At 42.1% G+C, this 18,174-nt stretch overlaps 1 long non-coding RNA gene across 1 annotated transcript; it reads left to right on the plus strand.

Annotated features, from left to right (window-relative positions):
- The first annotated feature begins 246 nt into the window (after positions 1–246).
- LOC115091524 lies at positions 247–10,292 on the plus strand. The gene is made up of 3 exons (XR_003856747.1): positions 247–352; positions 9,011–9,061; positions 9,735–10,292. It is a non-coding gene; the product is annotated as an uncharacterized LOC115091524 (long non-coding RNA).
- Positions 10,293–18,174: the final 7,882 nt, after the last annotated feature.

Below are 18,174 nucleotides of genomic sequence, written 5' to 3' on the forward strand. Positions count from 1 at the left end.
TGGATTGGCCAGGGTAAGGGATAGGGCAGAGACAACATTCACAATTGCCAGGATGGAGTCCAAACATTGCTCAAAAATGATCATTTCTGGCTTGCACAAGAGTGCAGTTATATTGACTTCAAAGGCAATCAAGTGTTCTTGAAAATTCTCCTTAACCAGTGCTAGATCATGTATCTAGCCTGGTCTACCTTAAAAGCTGGAGACATAGGTAGCTTGGTGGGTGGATCCTTTAGAGGAGGAAAAATAGTTTGGGCCCTCGTGGGACCAGACAGGCCCTGGATCTCCAGAAGAAGATATCTCAAGTAAGAAGGTGAATACTGAAGATAAATGCTGAGTGTGAATGTGGCTAGAGGTAAGCCACTTGTGTAAATAAAGTTTATAAGAAAAGTCAGTGTGTCTGTCTGTCCTCTGGGGAATTACAGATCACTTGTGCTATTTCACATATGGTGTCAATTCAGGGATTTCTGTGCTAAGCAAGGCTCAACCAGAGACCCCTGCGTCAGAACAGAAAAAGAAGTATTGTTTGCAAAATCAGAAACTCATACCTGAAGAAAAAAAGGGAGAGAGAACAATTTTCTTTTTCTGAGAAACTTGTTTATTTCTGCACGAAGAAACAGTGTGGTGCAGAAGCAGTGCTGCCTGGGCACAGAGCAATAGAAAGAGTAAAGAAGGAAGAACCAAGAGAGAACAAGAAGAAAGAAAAAGTTTTATTGTATGATTACTGCACAGAGAAGCAGTCCGGGGCAGAAAACAGTGCTGGTAAGCATGTAGACACAGCGCTGGAAAGAGTAAAAAAGTGGCTTAGAGAAAAAAAAAGAAGATCATTTCCAAGGGCCTGAGTGCAGTGGGAAGTTAAAGGGTTTAAATGTATATTGGGCTAAAGGGGCTAGCCCTGCCCAAGGTAGTCAGTTGACCAGTGAGTACGTTAAAGCTGAATAAGCAGGATTGTATTTTTGGTCTGGTGGAAAAGGAGAGGGGATTTTTCCCTTCATACATGAGCAATCGGGTTTTTTGTTTTTTTTTTTTTATCCCTGGTTTTAAAAAAGAAAAGTCTGAGCAGAGTGAGGCCAGCTGTGGTTGTGTTCAAAAGATGACTGAGCTGGAAATCCAGAAGTTGACTTGACACCTTCAAGAAGGGCAGAGGCAATTACAAGAAAGCTTCATAAGGTGACAGAATTCCTGAGCGTGTACCAAGAAGGAAGTTGAAACAGGTCTTGCTTTCTGTACCTCAGGCTTACTAGAAGTAAAGCCGGAGAATTGACTTGAGACCCCTGGAAGTAAGGCAAGCACAGCAACCCTACGAGGTCTGCCTGGGGATGTTCCACCGGGGGGGGCATGAAAACCCACAAGTACAAGAGAAAGTGAAAGACACTATTGAGAACCCTGCTGAAGAACTAGTGGTGTGGCTAGTGGCAGTGACTACACCACTGGAGCAAATAATGGAAGGCCACGTAGAAGTGAAAAAGCAAGCCCAGTAGAGGACAAGAGAAGAGTGGGGAAGTTGGGGAAATGAATCTTCAGTATACATAGTTCATGGAGAAGGTAGCACATGGTGAAGCCTTGCATACTGGCCTGAAGGAGGCAACACAGACTGCTCTGAAGGAAAGAGCACAGAATAGCTTCAGGAAGGCAGCATAGAGAAGCCTAACATCAGCAGTGAAAAGAAGCCCAACGGAGGCCGCACATAGAAGCTGGATAGAGTCACTATGGAGAGGATTGAAGAGGAGGTGAGAAAGACTGAAATAGAGATGGAGAAACGTGTTGGTAATGAAGCAGATGAAAAGAGAAAAATTATTGTGGCAGTGCAGAACCATATCCTGCTAAACAGCATAATAAAGAAAACTAGAGCAAGCCTGCTCTGGAAGTTCTAAGGAAGAACTGAGAGTTTTCCAAGGGAAGCAGCAGCAGCAGAAGGGTGCCAGAAAACATGTGCCTCGAGGAAGAGAGCTGGAGCTTCTTATGGACTCACGTAAAATAATATGGATTAGACGGGCTGTTGTTAAATTGGATAATAGAAACAAAATAGGAAGCTTAAGTGACCTGATACATGCTAAATTATGTGGGATTGCTTGGAAAAGGGCCATGGCGGAATGTTTTAAGGGTAACCCTAGCAAGAATAGGAAATGATGACCCTGGAGCCCTTACCCCAAGTTTAACTGGCAAGGTGGCCAGGGCAATGTATGGAAAATGAATAAAGTTGAAAGGACCTTTAGCCACAAGGTGGTGGTAGTGGTGATGGTGGTGGTAGTGGTGGGAAGGGGGGGGGGGGGTGGTTTGCTTCATCCCAACCATTCTCATGAAAGAAGGGGCAGACCAAAATTATCCATGATATTGTACTAGGGAGAGAAGTCACTTATGCAGGGGCAGTAAAGATGTTCAACCAGACAGGTCCGAGCTGAGGGGGAAGGGTATGTGATGAGTGTCTCTGAAAATCCTCCTTAATCAGTGCTTGACCAGGCATTTAGCTTGGTCTACCTTAAAAGTTAGAGACACAGGTAGCTTAGTGGGTGAATCCCAGAGAAGAGTAATAAGAGTTTGGGTTTGGCAGGGAACAGACTGGACCCAGGTCTTCAGGAAAAGACAGCTCCTGTAAGAAGATAAATACTAAAGGTAAAGAATGAATGTGAATACTGAAGATAAATGCTGAGTGTGAATGTAGCTGAAGGTCAGCCACTTGTTTATTTATTTATGTATTTGTTTATTTAAAATCTTTTCTATGCCGTCGTTAAGCTAGATGCCATCACAACGGATCACAATAAGGCACATAACATCATGTTGCTTAAATGTCTTAAATTATATCAACTAAACAGGTGCCATCAAAATACTGTAGCATAGTTTCATGTTTCATATTAAATATTAATTGGTGGGTGAGATAAGTTATGTCCAATTCTATCTATATCAGCTATAAGATAAACTAATACTTAAATATAGTCCTTTGTTGTTGAAATAAAAATAAAGTACACACAATTTGAGTAAGATGGTGTGTGTGTGTGTGTGTGTGTGTGTGTGTGTGTGTGTGTGTGTGTGTGTGTGTGTGTGGAGTTCTACTGGCCGCATCCTATATTTCCCTGGATTCTACTCTCCATTCTCTTTGTGATATGCCTGCTTAAATAGCCATGTTTTTAGACTTTTTCTAAAAGTTTTGATGTCTCTTTGCAATCTGATTTCTAAAGGCATGGTGTTCCATATTATAGGTCCAGCTAGGGATAGGACCCTATCCCTTACTTGAGTTAGTCTAGCTGTTTTTACTGAGGGAATAGTTAGCAGTGCTTTGTTTGCTGATCTCAGGTTTCTGTTAGGGATGAGTACGCGAAGGGCTGTGTCCAGCCATTCTGCCTTTTCATCATGTACTAATTTATGTATGGTACATAGAGTCTTGTATTGTATTCTTTGCTCAATGGGTAGACAGTGTAGTTCAATTAGGGTATCAGTGATATGGTCTCTATTACTTTTACCAGTTAGAATTCTTGCACCTGTGTTTTGCAATATCTGTAGTGGTCTTATCGTGGTGTACACTAGGCCCAGTAGAAGGGCATTACAGTAGTCAGTGCTAGCAAAAATTAAAGCTTGTACTACTGATCGGAAGTCGGTTAGCGTTAGTAGTGGTTTTAGTCTTCTAAGAGTCATAATTTTGGAGTATCCTCCCCTTACTTTTAGAGATATATGTCGTTTCATACTGAGTTCCGTATCGATTATCACTCCAAGGTTTCTTACTTTCTCAGCTAGTTGTATTTTTTTGGTTGTTATTGAGTGTGGTTGGGTTTTGAATGCTCGTTATGTTTTTTCATAACATTGGCAGCTTGCACTCCCGTGTCCTTTCCCCCCCCTTTCCCTTTCAGACAACCGCCCCTTTCCCTTTCAGACAACCGCCATGTCCAAGCCGAGGGGCCACCCCCCGGGCAGCCCACGCCCACCTCTACGCAACTCTCCTTCCTCTAGGACCCCGGTTTGTCCACCGTGTCCTCCAGGCCCCTCCAGGCCCTCTGACTCGGGTACCCCCGCCACCCCGATTGCTGCGACAATTCTGTAACTGGCCACTTTCTTGCTAACATTGATTACTGACTATCTGTCACTATCGTTCCCCTTCCCGTGCCTTGTCTCCCTCCCTGTTCCAGCACCTTGTTGGGTGGGTGGGTGGAAACGCGAGCGCCGGCCAGCCGAAAAGGCCTGACCCGGCGCTCGCTCTGTGTTTTAAGGCCCGAGGTCTCGCGAGACCTCGGGCCGAGTTGCGTCGTCGCGCGCCGGCGCGATGACGTCACCGCTCGTCTGCGCGGCGACGTCATCATGCCTGCCTGCCTGCCCAGCCCAGCCACGCGCCCGTCGAGCCGGGGCGCCCCTGTCACCGCCGGCTGGACGCCCGACCCCGGGATTGCTCACGGTAAGCTGATCCCGGGGCGGGAAGACAAATAAGGGGGTAGAGAGTGGGGGGGAGGCCCCGGGCCGGCAAGCGCCATGTTAAGGGGGTCCCTCCCCCACAGGCGCTTGTCGGTCCGTCATTCTAGATGTAGTAATTCTGTTTTCTCTATATTAATAACTAATTCCATTTTTTTCAGAAGCTGTTTTATTATATCTAGATACATGTTGGCTATATTTAATGTTTTCTCAATTGTGTCATCAATTGGAAGTATTAATTGAATATCATCAGCGTATATGTAGTGTGAGATGCCCAAACCAGCTAGCAGGTTGTCACCTGAATAGTGTGGCAGATAGGACTGATCCCTGCGGAACTCCTGTTTGAAGGTTTATTTTCTCTGACATTACGTCTTTGATTTGTACTTGGAAGTATCTGTTATTTAGGTATGATTTGAACCATTTGATTGTTTTGTTGCTTAGTCCTATTTCTTCTAATCTATTTAATAGGATGTCATGATTTACTGTATCGAATGCCACTGATAGGTCTAGTATCACTAAAATGTAATGTTTACTGCTGTCAAACCCTCTCATGATGTTATCTGTTAACGCAAGCAATAGTGTTTCAGTACTAAAATTCTTGCGAAAGCCATGTTGTGATGGGTACAGGATATTATTGCTCTCTAGGGGGTAGATTTTCAAAGGGTTATATGCATAACCCTTGAAAACCTACCCCTGCGCGCGCAGAGCCTATCTTGCCTAGGCTGCCGGTGCGCACAAAGCCCCGGGACAGGCGTAAGTCCTGGGGCTTTCCTGGGGGGGCATGTCGGGGGGGGGTGTGTCACAGCCGGCATGTCATCGGGGGCGTTCTGGGCGATATGCATAGCTTATCCCCCAGAACGCGCATGCATGACAGATATGCATGGCTTCGCGCGTATCTATTGAAATATGGCATACTTTTGTTTGCGCCTGGTGCGCGAACAAAAGTACGTGCATAGTTTTATAAAATCTGCCCCTGTGTGTTCTGCTAATTGATTTTGTATGTTTTTTTTCTATTAATTTTGCACTTAGAGGTAGGTTTGATACTGGTCTATAATTGCTCAGGATGAGTGGATCGCTGTTGTTTTTCTTTAAAATTGGTTTTTACTATTGCTCCTTTTAGTGAATCTGGCATGTTTCCTTCTTTTAAGGATAGATTAATGATTTTTGTTAAAGTTGGAGAGTCTGTGTTGGCTAATTTTTTTATGTCTATGGTTGGTATTGTATCATGCATGTGGGGCGAGGTTTAGTTTTTTTAGTATCGATTCAACTTCTCTTTCAGATATTTCATTGAATGTCTTCCATTGTTTAACGTCTCTTTTTTGCATTTTGTAAATAAAGGTTATAAAGGCTATAAGAAAAGTCAGAAACCAGTGTGTGTCTGCCCTCTGAGTAGTTACAGATCACTTGTGCTATCTCACACCTAGGTAGCTGTGATATTATACTGTGGTTGGTCTAGGTTCCGATTGTGCTGGAAAAGAATATAACATAGAGAATCAACATTTTTTTTACTAACCTGGCTTTAGGTCTGGGATTTCCAAGGCTGGCTCCAGGGGAGACCAGAAAGTAGATGCCAAGCAAAAAAGCAAGTTTTCTGGTCTGTTATGGTATTTTTTTTATGTTACTTAAATAAGTGACTTCAGTAGTGCTGAAGGTGCATTTCTTTAAACATTTAGTACCTTATAAAGGTGCCATCTGTATCTGAATACTTGGATTCTTTCCTAAATGAATATTTGATTGGCAGCATATTATATACCAGAAATGCAAATATGTTTCTGCTACATAATTGTGCTAAAGTTAAGAATCAGAAAACAGCTATACTAAAGGACAGCTCATCTTTCAAAGTTAAGCAAATCTTATTTCTCTGATGTTTTAATTTAGGGTATCGTGGTGTTAGTATCAGAGATCTTGATACTGTTCCATTAAGAAATGGAATGAGACCAACAACGTATTCCATAGTTACCCTCTCATAGCAATGAAGTTTAAATAGCATTGGTCAGTAGAGATTTGGGTCAGGACTTGAACCTGTAAACTAGGTTAAAGACTTTGCACCCATGTATCAATGTTCTAAACTATCTAGTCCGTCTGATATCCAATGCTTGCTTATTTAAAATGACACTAAAAGAGTGTAACCAAGGCACAGACTTCATCATTTCTATTTTTCTGCTTTACTGAAGAACAATCTAATATATTTCATATTGTTAACAATCGACAAGCTGGTTTATGAATTACCTGCAGGCAATTGGCAACAATAACATTTGCAAGCTTTCCACTCCAGGTTATAGACCTAGGGAAACAAATATTGAACAACTTAGCTGCACTGACTGACTGCTGTACAATTCATCACCAATTCTGATAAATTAGGAGGTGTTAGAAATCAATTGAAAATATTACTGCATTCTACCAAATATATCCTCCTTAAAACCAACAATCTAATATCTTCCAATTCGAGAAGTACTATTTTTAGTACTGCAATTTTGATGGTTAAATGATGATGCATTGCAAAATAGTTAAGGCTAACAATTCTCAGATATGTGAAACTTCATTAACACATAAACACCTTACCTGAGATGGAACAAAAGTAATTTAAGCAATGATGACAGTTTCTACCTACTGTACCATTTACAGCCAGTTCTCATGCATATTAATCTATAGTGAGGAGAAGGAGAAGGTACATATATATGCAGTTGATCTTTACCAATGATACACAAAGATAATGTAACATTATTATTAATAGTATGTAAGCATGGTTAGTAGAGTTGAATGAAGCCAATCTGAGCAGTTGTATTAAAACTGAAGACAATGAAGCAACGGAAGATAAGCATAAATCCATTGTTTTATCTATGATATACAAAAGAATGAACAATAAGCCTGGGAATGAATTGCAACCGATTCAATAATTCAAAGCTAGTGTCTTACATTTAAGAGGCATTTATAGGAATGTACTCAAATGTCCAACAATTTGACACCCATTAAGTACTTGATGAAGGAATAGTGTTTATTGTATTACATTATAGAACACTTTTATTTTGTCTTTAAATTACTAGCATGTTCAAATTAGAAAAGGCATGGGTAGACTCATAAGCAGATTCATAAGCATACATGATGATATTCTTATATAATTCATATTTGTCAAACTAAGGGCTTCATTCACAAAACAGCAGAAATAAAAGCTATTACTGTGTGATATTTACTATATAAAGCACACGGTAATAGCTAAGGTCTACTGAGGCATACAGAAAGGCTAGATATGGTTATGAAAATATTGTGCAAAGTGATCTTTTATCTCTTCAAGCAATATTTTCTTGCTCTATAAAAGTCACCTTCCTGTGTCTGCCCCTTTGCAGAATAGGCGCTGGAGGAGAAAGGCGTGAAAGGTGAAACAGAAAGGAGACTCTGAAGGAGGAGATTCTAGATTTTGATTACCTGCGTGTTTTGTCTTGTGTTTTGTTGTTTTCCAAACGTCATTATCTTTTCTATCGTCTGTAGTCTTTATCAGTGAGTGAAAGCAGAACGTGTGTATGTGTGTGTTTGTCATATGTCTTATTTGTCTTTCTCCTTTTTGTTTAGTGTGTGGAAAGGCTGCCTGAGTGTACATTCTAGAGGCGAGGATGGAGGGTGGAATGGGAGTGAGTAAGCATGAGAGATGTGTGACTGAGGATAGGGAGGACAGGAGAGAACAGGAGTGACAACATAGTAGGGTGAACTGGGAGTGGGCCAGAGAGAAGGAGAAATGCCAGAGTGCTATTGGGGCCAGAGGTAGCAGGGAGCTGAAGGAAAGTGGTAGAATGAGGGAGCATGGAAATGGTTGCGAGGGAATTAGCAAGGGGAAGACAGGAGAGTAAGAAGGGTGGAGGAAAGCAGAAGAGGTCCAGACAGCAGAGGACATGGGGGAAGGAGCAGGAGGGGGAGACAGATATGCAAAAAGTTGGTTGGAGAAACAAGAAGGGAGGGGATAGCCCCCCCTCCCCCTGACATGGTAGAGGAAGTGGAGAAGGAGCATGGGAGGAAGTGCAGAGAGATGGAAGGGTTTGGGGAGACAGAAGAGAGGGAACAAACTATCCCCCCCCCCTGGAAGTGGCAACCCAGCTGGGTGGCAGCAGTAATGAGGGCAGGCAGTGGCTATGTGCCTGCAAGTTCTCCATGGAAGAGAATGATCAGTGAACTACAATGAGCTCTTCGGACAACAGGCAGCTGAAACTTCCAAGGGTCCAAAGACCATGATATGGAGCAGAATTTCCTACAGGATTGCCAGAGAGGGTAGAGGGAGATGTAGCAGTGAGCAGGGTTCCCAACAATTTCATGACTTCAAGAACAGCATTAAAAACAAAATAACTAGGATAGTCAAGTGCTGGTGGGAGCACCCCTTGCCTGATTATCCTTACAACTATGGGGCAGCTCCCGACAGACAAATTGGGGTCAGATGCTTCGAGGAAGTGGCACTGGATCAGGACACAGCAGATGAAGAGGTTGCAGGTAAGCCTTGGAGAGGTACGAGGATACAGGAGTGGTGATGACAAGCAATAAAATGCTCAACTTTCAGATTAGAAAAGTGAATGTTATACGCCAAGTCTAAAGTGTGCTCTACTTCATTTATAAGCTCTTCTGCTTCCTTTCACAGGACCCAGCAGCCAGGAGGACACACAGGAAACAGTAGAGCAGGCATTATAAGGTGACTTAATGGACTTCTTCAAGATAAGTGCCATTGCATGTTATTCTTCCCAAATTTTTAAATAGAACAAAAATTGTTTTGAAAAATAGTACTCGGCTTAGGACACCGATAATTAATGATAGACTATACTACATTTAAGTAGTTTAGGTGCAAAGTGCCTATATTACAATCTACTTTTATGTAATATATTCTAAACCTTTTAAATATATGATGATCTCACTAAGATAACTGGTTTTAACAAGTCAGTTTGATGTGGTTCTCCTTTACTCAATATTTCTTATGACATCATAAAACTACAAAACTTGCATTTTTTAAATTGAAAGCTGATAGACGAAATGGTGGAGTCAACTTCCCTGATTTTCATAGCTACCATCAAGCTTATATTTTCCAACACATGATAACATTGGCTTTGACCTTTCCTCTTTATATTATTTACATAGTTACTCTAAACTGGTGTGTTTCTATTGAGATATTGGCCCACTTGGGCATCTTGCTTCTGATTTAAAAAACTAAAATCCATAAAATTTCTAGCTCTTATAGTGCTGCAAAATTCCTGGCTTAATGAATTTGACTGTTCTGAGGATGATGTTGAGTGGACTTACTTGTAGAATTCCACTATTCATATTTCACTTTCTTCCAGTATTCCTCAATCCTTATTTTTTCTTATGCACAGGGCCATTTGGACCCCATGGAAATTATTTTGAGTGGGCCTATTATCTTCCCATCATTGTTTGTCCTGCAGTATGCTCAAAGAGTCATTGTTCCATATGATTTTTCTTTGTCCTTTAGTACAATCTGGCAGATTGTCTCTCACATTCTAGATTTTCACTGTCTTATTACATACTGTATATTATAATTGTATTTCATGCTGCAGCTTTTCCATCATATCTTTCAACTCCCAATAAAAAACATTTTGATTTTCTGTTAGCAATTGCCATTAAACTGATTTTGTGCAACTGGAAGAATTGTGATTTGCTTAATGGTCATATTTGCTGGACTTCACTATTTATGTATTATAAATATGAGAAAGCAGTTGCTATTAAGTTTTACTGACCAGCTTCCAGGTCAGTGGTATGAAGGCCTCTTGACCAATATTTTGACGGCTCCTCCTCATCTCCCAGTTGCATATTGTGATGGATTTCCACTCGCTGCATGCATACGTACACTGTTTCTTCATGATTTAATTTATTTTGTACCTCCTGAATGTTGTACATTTTGTATTATTGTTTGTTTTCTATTGCACATGTTAAATGAGTAATAAAAACATTAAATGTACCTGTTAAATGAGTAATAAAAACATTTGAATTAAAAAAAAATAAAAGAAATACCCCAATATAGTCCATTGGTGTGGGGCAAGCAGCCAAAAGTGAAGTACCCCATTACAGTTAAGAGGTACAGAGGTAGCAGTCAAGAGTGAAATATTCCACTACAGTCCTTAGGTGCTTGGCAGTCTGCCAAAGAGTTAAATACCTCAATACAGTTCTCAGGTGTGGAGCAAGTAGCCAAGAGTGAAACACTCCAATGCAGTTCAGAGGTGCTGGGCAAGCAACCAAAAGTGAAATACCCCAATACAGTTCTGAGGTGTGAGGCAGGTAGCCTAATGTTATTACCTATTTTGGAAAGTATGGTAAGTTAGTTTTAAAAGATGCGAGCCAATAAAGAGACTGATGCAAGACTCTGAGGACCTTATGCAGGAGGCAGTAGACTGAATACTGTAGACCAGATGTGGGAGCCAAGAGGCTGAAGGCCTTATACAGGAGCCACCACATGCTGGATCCCAAAGACTGAAGACCAAATATATGCAATCTTTATATAGAGCACTTCCACTATCACTATATCAACAGAGGTCTGCTTTCCATGAAGGCTAGGCCCAGCAGGCAGCCTTCCATCACCCAGGCACAGGAATTCTTCAGCTAGGGCATACCCAGCAGGCGGCAATCCATCATAAAGGCACAGGGACTCTTCATCCAGGACAGGCCCAGCTGCAAAGGTGACATAACACTGCAAACCCTGATAAATGGCAAGTCTCTTGTGCAGCAATTCACCTTTTCCTCTGCTAGGCCTATTTCCAGGGGATTTATCTGCCCCTCTGTCCAGACCACAGCAAAAAAAGCCTGGGACTGCTCCTGGGTGTAGGAGATATTGATGCTGGACTGGAGGCATCTGCTGGAAGGCTTGTACAGTGCGCAGGATAGTGGTGTTCAAATCATTGATGGCGGTGCTCAGGCTTGTATTTAAATTATTCTCAGACGTTGTTAGAGCATTGAGTTCCTGCAAAAATATGTTTGCTGCTGCTAGGCCTGATGCATCAATTGCATTTCCTGGCAAAAAGTCTTAGGTCCTGTAGGAGTATGCTGCCTTGCAGATATAGATCTTCTTGCATGCTGGCCATGGTGACATCTGGCAGCTGTGGGGGTGCCTGTGGCTCTATTTAAGCTGACAGGATTGTGGGAGCACTGAGAGGAGAGGAACACCTTGCTGGTGGCTGAAAGGAATCAGTAAGTTTTTGCTTGGGACATTGTCTTTTTTAAAAGTATTGGGGCAAAGTTAACTATTTGGGAATATTATTTAGTGTGTTTGTGCTTTTAATAGTAAGACAGTGAATAAACAAGTTAGACTGTATTTTTAAATAGTCAGTCAATAAGGCAGCTAGTAAGCAGTAGGGCATGGTGAATAAAACGGAAAATGTCATAATGCCTCTGTATCGCTCCATGGTGAGACCGCACCTTGAATACTGTGTACAATTTTGGTCACCGCATCTCAAAAAAGATATAATTGTGATAGAGAAGGTACAGAGAAGGGCTACCAAAATGATAAGGGGAATGGAACAGCTCCCCTATGAGGAAAGACTAAAGAGGTTAGGACTTTTCAGCTTGGAGAAGAGATGGCTGAGGGGGGATATGATAGAGGTGTTTAAAATCATGAGAGGTCTAGAACGGGTAGATGTGAATCAATTATTTACTCTTTCGGATAATAGAAAGACTAGGGGGCACTCCATGAAGTTAGCATGTAGCACATTTAAAACTAATCGGAGAAAGTTCTTTTTTACTCAATGCACAATTAAACTCTGGAATTTGTTGCCAGGGGATGTGGTTAGTGCAGTTAGTATAGCTGTGTTTAAAAAAGGATTGGATAAGTTCTTGGAGAAGTCCATTACCTGCTATTAATTAAGTTGACTTAGAACATAGCCACTGCTATTACTAGCAACGGTAACATGGAATAGACTTAGTTTTTGGGTACTTGCCAGGTTCTTATGGCCTGGATTGGCCACTGTTGGAAACAGGATGCTGGGCTTGATGGACCCTTGGTCTGACCCAGTATGGCATGTTCTTATGGGTGGTGACCCTGTTGGCAAAGGTATGAAAGCTAGTGTAGCTGCCTCATCTGCTTCTTCTGCCTGGCTGTCCTGCTTCTGCAAAGGTGATGGTGTGGTGGTGGCAGCTGTCAAATTTTGCATGTCTTCCTCCCATGTAAGTTCTGGTATCAGCTTCTCAAATGACAGATCTGCCAGGTCCTGATTTTCACTGTCTTCTTCCTGTTCCTCCATCTGTGGTTGTGGCTCTGGCTGTGCCTCTAACTTGGCTTGCTATGAGCTCACCTTCTGGCTCACTATCTTCTATGTGTCATTCCAGGTGCTGGGTGCTGTGAAAGGAAGAACTTTGGAATTAAGTAGAACACAATTTAGACTTGTGTATAACATAAAATATTCACTTTTCTAATCTGAAAGGTTAACATCTTATTACTTGCCATCAACCATCTTTATATTCTCCTCATACATTTCAAGGCTTACCTGTCACTTATTCATCTACTATGTCTAGATCCAGTTCAACATCCTCAAGGGCATCCTCAAGGGCGTTTGGCACTGCCTTATAGTTAGGAGGCTAATTGTGCAAGGGGCATGTTCTCCAGTCTTCCTCTAGTACTTGGCTATCCTTGTTTTGTTTTAAGACTCACTTTGAGGTCAAAAAATTGGTGGCTCACCTGCTTACTACTCTGTCTCCCTCCACCCTCACTGGCAATCCTGTGGGAAAACCTGCTTCAGAACACAGTCTTTGTGCCTGTGGTAACTCAAGCAGCAGTGGCTAGAGAACAGCCAGATTCAAAAAGGAAGCAGACTCTGGCTGTTCCTTAAGTGCAGTGTATTTATAGTGAAACAAAAGTACAATGTAAAGCAAAACAAAGAAATTAGGTATCTTACCTTTAAGTTAGGTTTTTCAGAATTTACACAGGACAGTACAAAGCAAAACAAAAAATGTAGGCAGCTCACCTTAACTCCAGGGAAGTCACACTCTTTAAATATAGTAGGCCTTGTATGACATTACTCTCAAATCTTAAACATAGCATGTCTTCTCAATGTACAGTGGATCTCTGATGGTTCCCCGTGGCCTGCTTAACCTTTATAGGCCCTGAGGTCTTATAATCTGATGAAGGGCTCCTCCTTCATCCAATCTTAGGAAGGACCAGGTGAGACTGCTGTGTCCAGTCTTTAAGGTAGCCTGGGGGAGTTTTCAATACAATCCCTCACAGTGCCCTTGGAGGGTTTGGCTGCCTGCCACCCAAAGAGCAGGTTGTAGTTCTCAGGGACCCCCTCCATATGCTGATCATTCTCTTCCATGGAGAACTTGCAAGCATATAATTGCTGTCTGCCCTCAGTGCTGCTGCCACCTTGTTGGGTTACCACTTCTGGGTGTCTGTCCCCCCCCCCTCCCCTCCCTTCCTGTCTCTTCAACCCACTCCTTGCCTTTCCACACTCTAATATTGCTCCTTCAATGAATGGTCTTCTTCCCCTGCTCTCTCTCTCTCTCTCTCTGCTTTCTGGCCCGCTCCTTCCTTCCTCCACCCTCCTCACTATCCTGTCTTCCACGCACTGCCTCCCTCCTTATCCTTCTACCCTCATTCTGCTTCTGTCCTTCAGGTTCTTGCTTTCTTTGACCCCATTACCAGTCTGGCACTCCTTCTCCTCCCTAGCCCACTCCCAGCCCACCTACCTCTCCTGTCCCTCCACTTCTCTCCTTTCCTCCCTATCCTTGCTCATTCCATTCTCATGCTTCTAATGCCCACTCAGTCCCCTGCCATGTACCATCCTCACCTCCTAGCACGCTCGCACAAGCAGACCTTTCCCACTCTAAACAGAAAGGACAGATAAACAAGACAAACACACACATACACACTCTTCTTTCACTCACAGATAAAGATTATAGACAATGGAAAAGTCAATGACACTAGGAAAACAAGAAAAGACAAGACAATCAAAGCATTTGTGTATTCAAAATCTAGAACCTCCTTTCTCCAAACCTCCTCTCCCTCTCCTTTCTCTTCCAGCACCTAACTAATTCTTAAAAGAGCTTTGAGAGAGCAAGAAAATATTGTGTGAGGTGATAAAATACTGCTTCATGCAATATTTATTTTTCATTGCCATGCGCCTCCTAGCCTTTCTGAATCGTGTGATACACCTTAACTATTCCTATATGATTTTTACTACAAAGATTGTGCAGTAATAGCTTTTATTTACCATGACTTACTGAATGAATCCTTCAGTTTTTACCTAAGACAATGTTAAAGTGACACACCCAAAGTCACAAGGAGTAGCAATGGGCTTTGAGCCGTAGCTTCCCTGGTTTGCAACCCACTGCTCTAACCACCAGGCTATTCTTGTTGCATCTAAGGAAATAAAAGAATATTAACCTTCATCAAAATACACTGACTGATATTTCCCTGAACTTTTATTACTACAGTTGCATACTTACATAAACTCCTTGTATGAGATTGTTACAATTTTCATCCATTTAATTTGATGGGGGTTCAAGTCTGATTATCATCAAATCAGGTTTAGAAAGAAGCATTTTTCTCTTCATTTGCAGTTTTGCTTTCTATTTCTACATCATTAACGGTATCCCATGCATCACACACTGATAGTATTTAGCACTTAACAAAATAGCAGTATGTGAGACGAGCTGATAATTACAGTTAAATCAAATGCAGTGAGATGCATCTTGCACACTGAATTTACTTTAACAAAAGAGGAATATGAATTAAAATCTCATTTATACAGACGGATCAGCTGGTGAGCAGTCTCTGTGCTTAGTCTGATTTGGATCCTATTGGAAAGCGCATGAGTATTAAGGGAGGTCATTTTATAACTATCCACATTGGTCCAGAGTCTGCCAGGTACTTTTGACCCACAGACTTTGAATTAATATTCAAAGGGAAAGTATGGGTACATTTTCCCTTTTGAAAATGATCCCAGAAAAACTGCTTGCTAATTTGTGCAGGTAATTTTGTTCAGGAAATATTATATACCGGTACATACTTTTGAAAATTCAGAATGTGGGCATTTTTAAGTGCAAAGCCCTTCCCCATCTACCCGCCCGAGACTGCCTCCTCTCACCATGGGTAAAATTACATACACAGAGGTCCTGCATATGGGGTGAGCAATTTTTTAAAAGCCTATTTCCTTGGGTAAAGAGCTATTTTACCTGCAGAATTGGCTTTTACAATTGTCCTCCCTGGGGATAATGTTTCAAACCCTCGGTGGGGGGGGGACATCGGGGTACAAAAATATACACAGTGAAGTGATTGCAGTTGCACTTCTGCCTCCTTGACCTCCCCTGCCCCCCAACCTTCACCCCACTGCTTTTTCTCATCACTATGGCTGTGTCATGGAATTTAGCCGCTGGAGTTAAGTGCTAGGAGGATGGTGACTTTCAGCCAGGGGCATTTACCTGGGTAAAGGCCAATGAATTTCCCATGTGCCCTCTCTGGTAGCAATTTTCAAATAACTGTGCAGTTGCCAACTGCGTAAGTGGTTTTTACACATGTACTTTAGGAACATTTTTCAAGGAGAACTACCTACATTGTTTCTCTTTTGAAAATTACCAAGAGCAAGGTATGCATGTTAAAAACATCCAAGGAGAACTTTTCATCTGCAATTTTTGTGGGTGGTGGACAGAGGCAGTTTAGTGTGTATATATTTTAGGGATGTGCTGTTGTTTCAAATGAAATAGAAAATATCAATTTTCAAAAGGAACCAAAAGAAAAAGAAACAACATATGTTTTCCTTTTTTCATTTGGTGACTTGCCACCACTATTAAAAAAAAAAAAAAAAAAAAGCTGCCATTTTAAAATCACATTCCAGGGCTTTCTCTCTCCCCTCCCCCCCCCCCCCCCCCCCCTCGTGTGTCCCCTGAATGCTTTCTTAATCCCTCAGACTCCCCCATTTCACATTCTAAAGTCTGGGTTCCTTCCCGGGAGCACAAACACTTCCCAGTTGCTCTTGCCTAACCAGTACCATTTCTCATAATAGTGCTTGCCATTTTCAGTACAATAACATGGCACTGCACTATAAATACTTCAGAAGCTTGCCATTATTTCTGAATGATCTGGGGAAAATGTTGGTTGGGGGAGGGATGTGGAAGTGAGGAGTGGTAGGCATCATGTTCTCCACTGTGCTGCCATGGTGGAAGGGAGATCAGACCTCAGGCTGAATGCAGGGCTGGCCAGCTATAATTATGAAACAAAAAAATGTACATTGTTTTGGAGTGGAAATGGTACAAAAGGAAATAATAAATGTTCTTGTGTTTTCTACGTCATTTTAAAATGACAGCATATCCCGAGATTTCAAAAGAAATGTGTCTTGGGGAGAAAAAAAAAACAAATGAGTGACTCATATCAACTTCACTGGTGCTCCAAGCTTAGAATCAGTGCCCCTTGCCTCCCTTGGTTGTACGGCTGTGGGAGAAACCACATAATTAACTTGCTGCCACAGAATTGACATACCTGAAGCTTTCCCATCTATTAATCCAATATTTTTAAGAAAGCCAGGGAATGCTTGCTTCAGTCTTGGCTCTCTCTGCTCCTGCTCCAGCCCTTCTCTTGGTAAATAGCCTGCAGAGAAAAGGAGGGGGTGAGGTAGAGGCTGGAGCAAATAAAAGCCTTTCACTAATCCCTAATGAAGTTTTTTGTACCTGCTTATTAAACAAATAATGCACATTTTCAGAAATCTGGCTGTTTTTGGAAGTTTGCAACTGCTGGTGTTTAACAGCTGGGAGAGAGGGTATTAATTCAATTCATTAAAGCCTTGATGACTGACACTACTGCTGAAAAACTTGTGTTAATTCAAACTCTTGTGACTGCTACCATGTGCCCGGTATATGCACACATATTTTTCGCTGTAATTAACAGGATGACATACTGCTAATGCTGAGGATAGTTTTAGCATACATAAAATCATATACTCAGAAAGGGAACATGGAGTTTCTCGAGAAAATATAAAAAGCATGGGCTGGATTTTAAAAAGGTTACGCATGCCATGCCTATTTTAAAAAGGCCCGGCGACACACATAAAGCCCCGGGACGCGTGTAAGCCCCAGGGCTTTACAAAAGGGGCGGGGCGGTCTGGGGGTGGGGCAGGGCCAGAGGCCTCCGCATGGCCGCTGTGCTGGGGATCGCGCACTGGCAGTCGGCCGGCGTGCGCAGTTTACTTCAGCCCCAGGGCTGAAGTAAGTTTTGAAACAAAAAAAAAAGAAAAATGAAAAGGTAGGGGGGAAAGGGCGGGGGAGGTAGAAGAAGGTGGGGTGGGGGGAAGGGAATGGAGGAAGGCAGCACAGCTCAGCGCGGGCTCGGCGCGCGCAAGGTGCACAATTGGACACCCCCTTGCGTGTGCCTACCCCTGATTTTATAACTTGCGCGTACCTGCGCATGCAAGTTATAAAATTGGGTGTACATGTGCGCGCACTACCCAGAGCGCGCACATGTACACCCAATTTTATAACTTGCATGTGTACACCATGCGTGCATGTTATAAAATCTACCCCTATGGTTGCACTATTTCAATCCAAAACAAAAGTGGCATTTCACAGTTACAAGTTTATAACTTATATTTCTTAACTTGATAAATTGAAAATGTGTATACTTGGTAAATTGTTTATTATTATATAGTTTAAAAACTGTTTAAAAACAAACGATGTGAATGGTTTTCAATAAAAGATGGACTTTTTTGTGCTGTCAGATGTATGACGCTTTATGCTAAATTATGCATAATTACCTTGGATTTGCTGCAGAATTTTGTAAATCTGCCACAGGAAACTAGTAGCTCTACCTGCTAGGGATGTGCA

This window comes from Rhinatrema bivittatum, chromosome 5, assembly GCF_901001135.1.
Source record: "Rhinatrema bivittatum chromosome 5, aRhiBiv1.1, whole genome shotgun sequence".
NCBI classification, from domain to species: Eukaryota; Metazoa; Chordata; class Amphibia; order Gymnophiona; family Rhinatrematidae; genus Rhinatrema; species Rhinatrema bivittatum.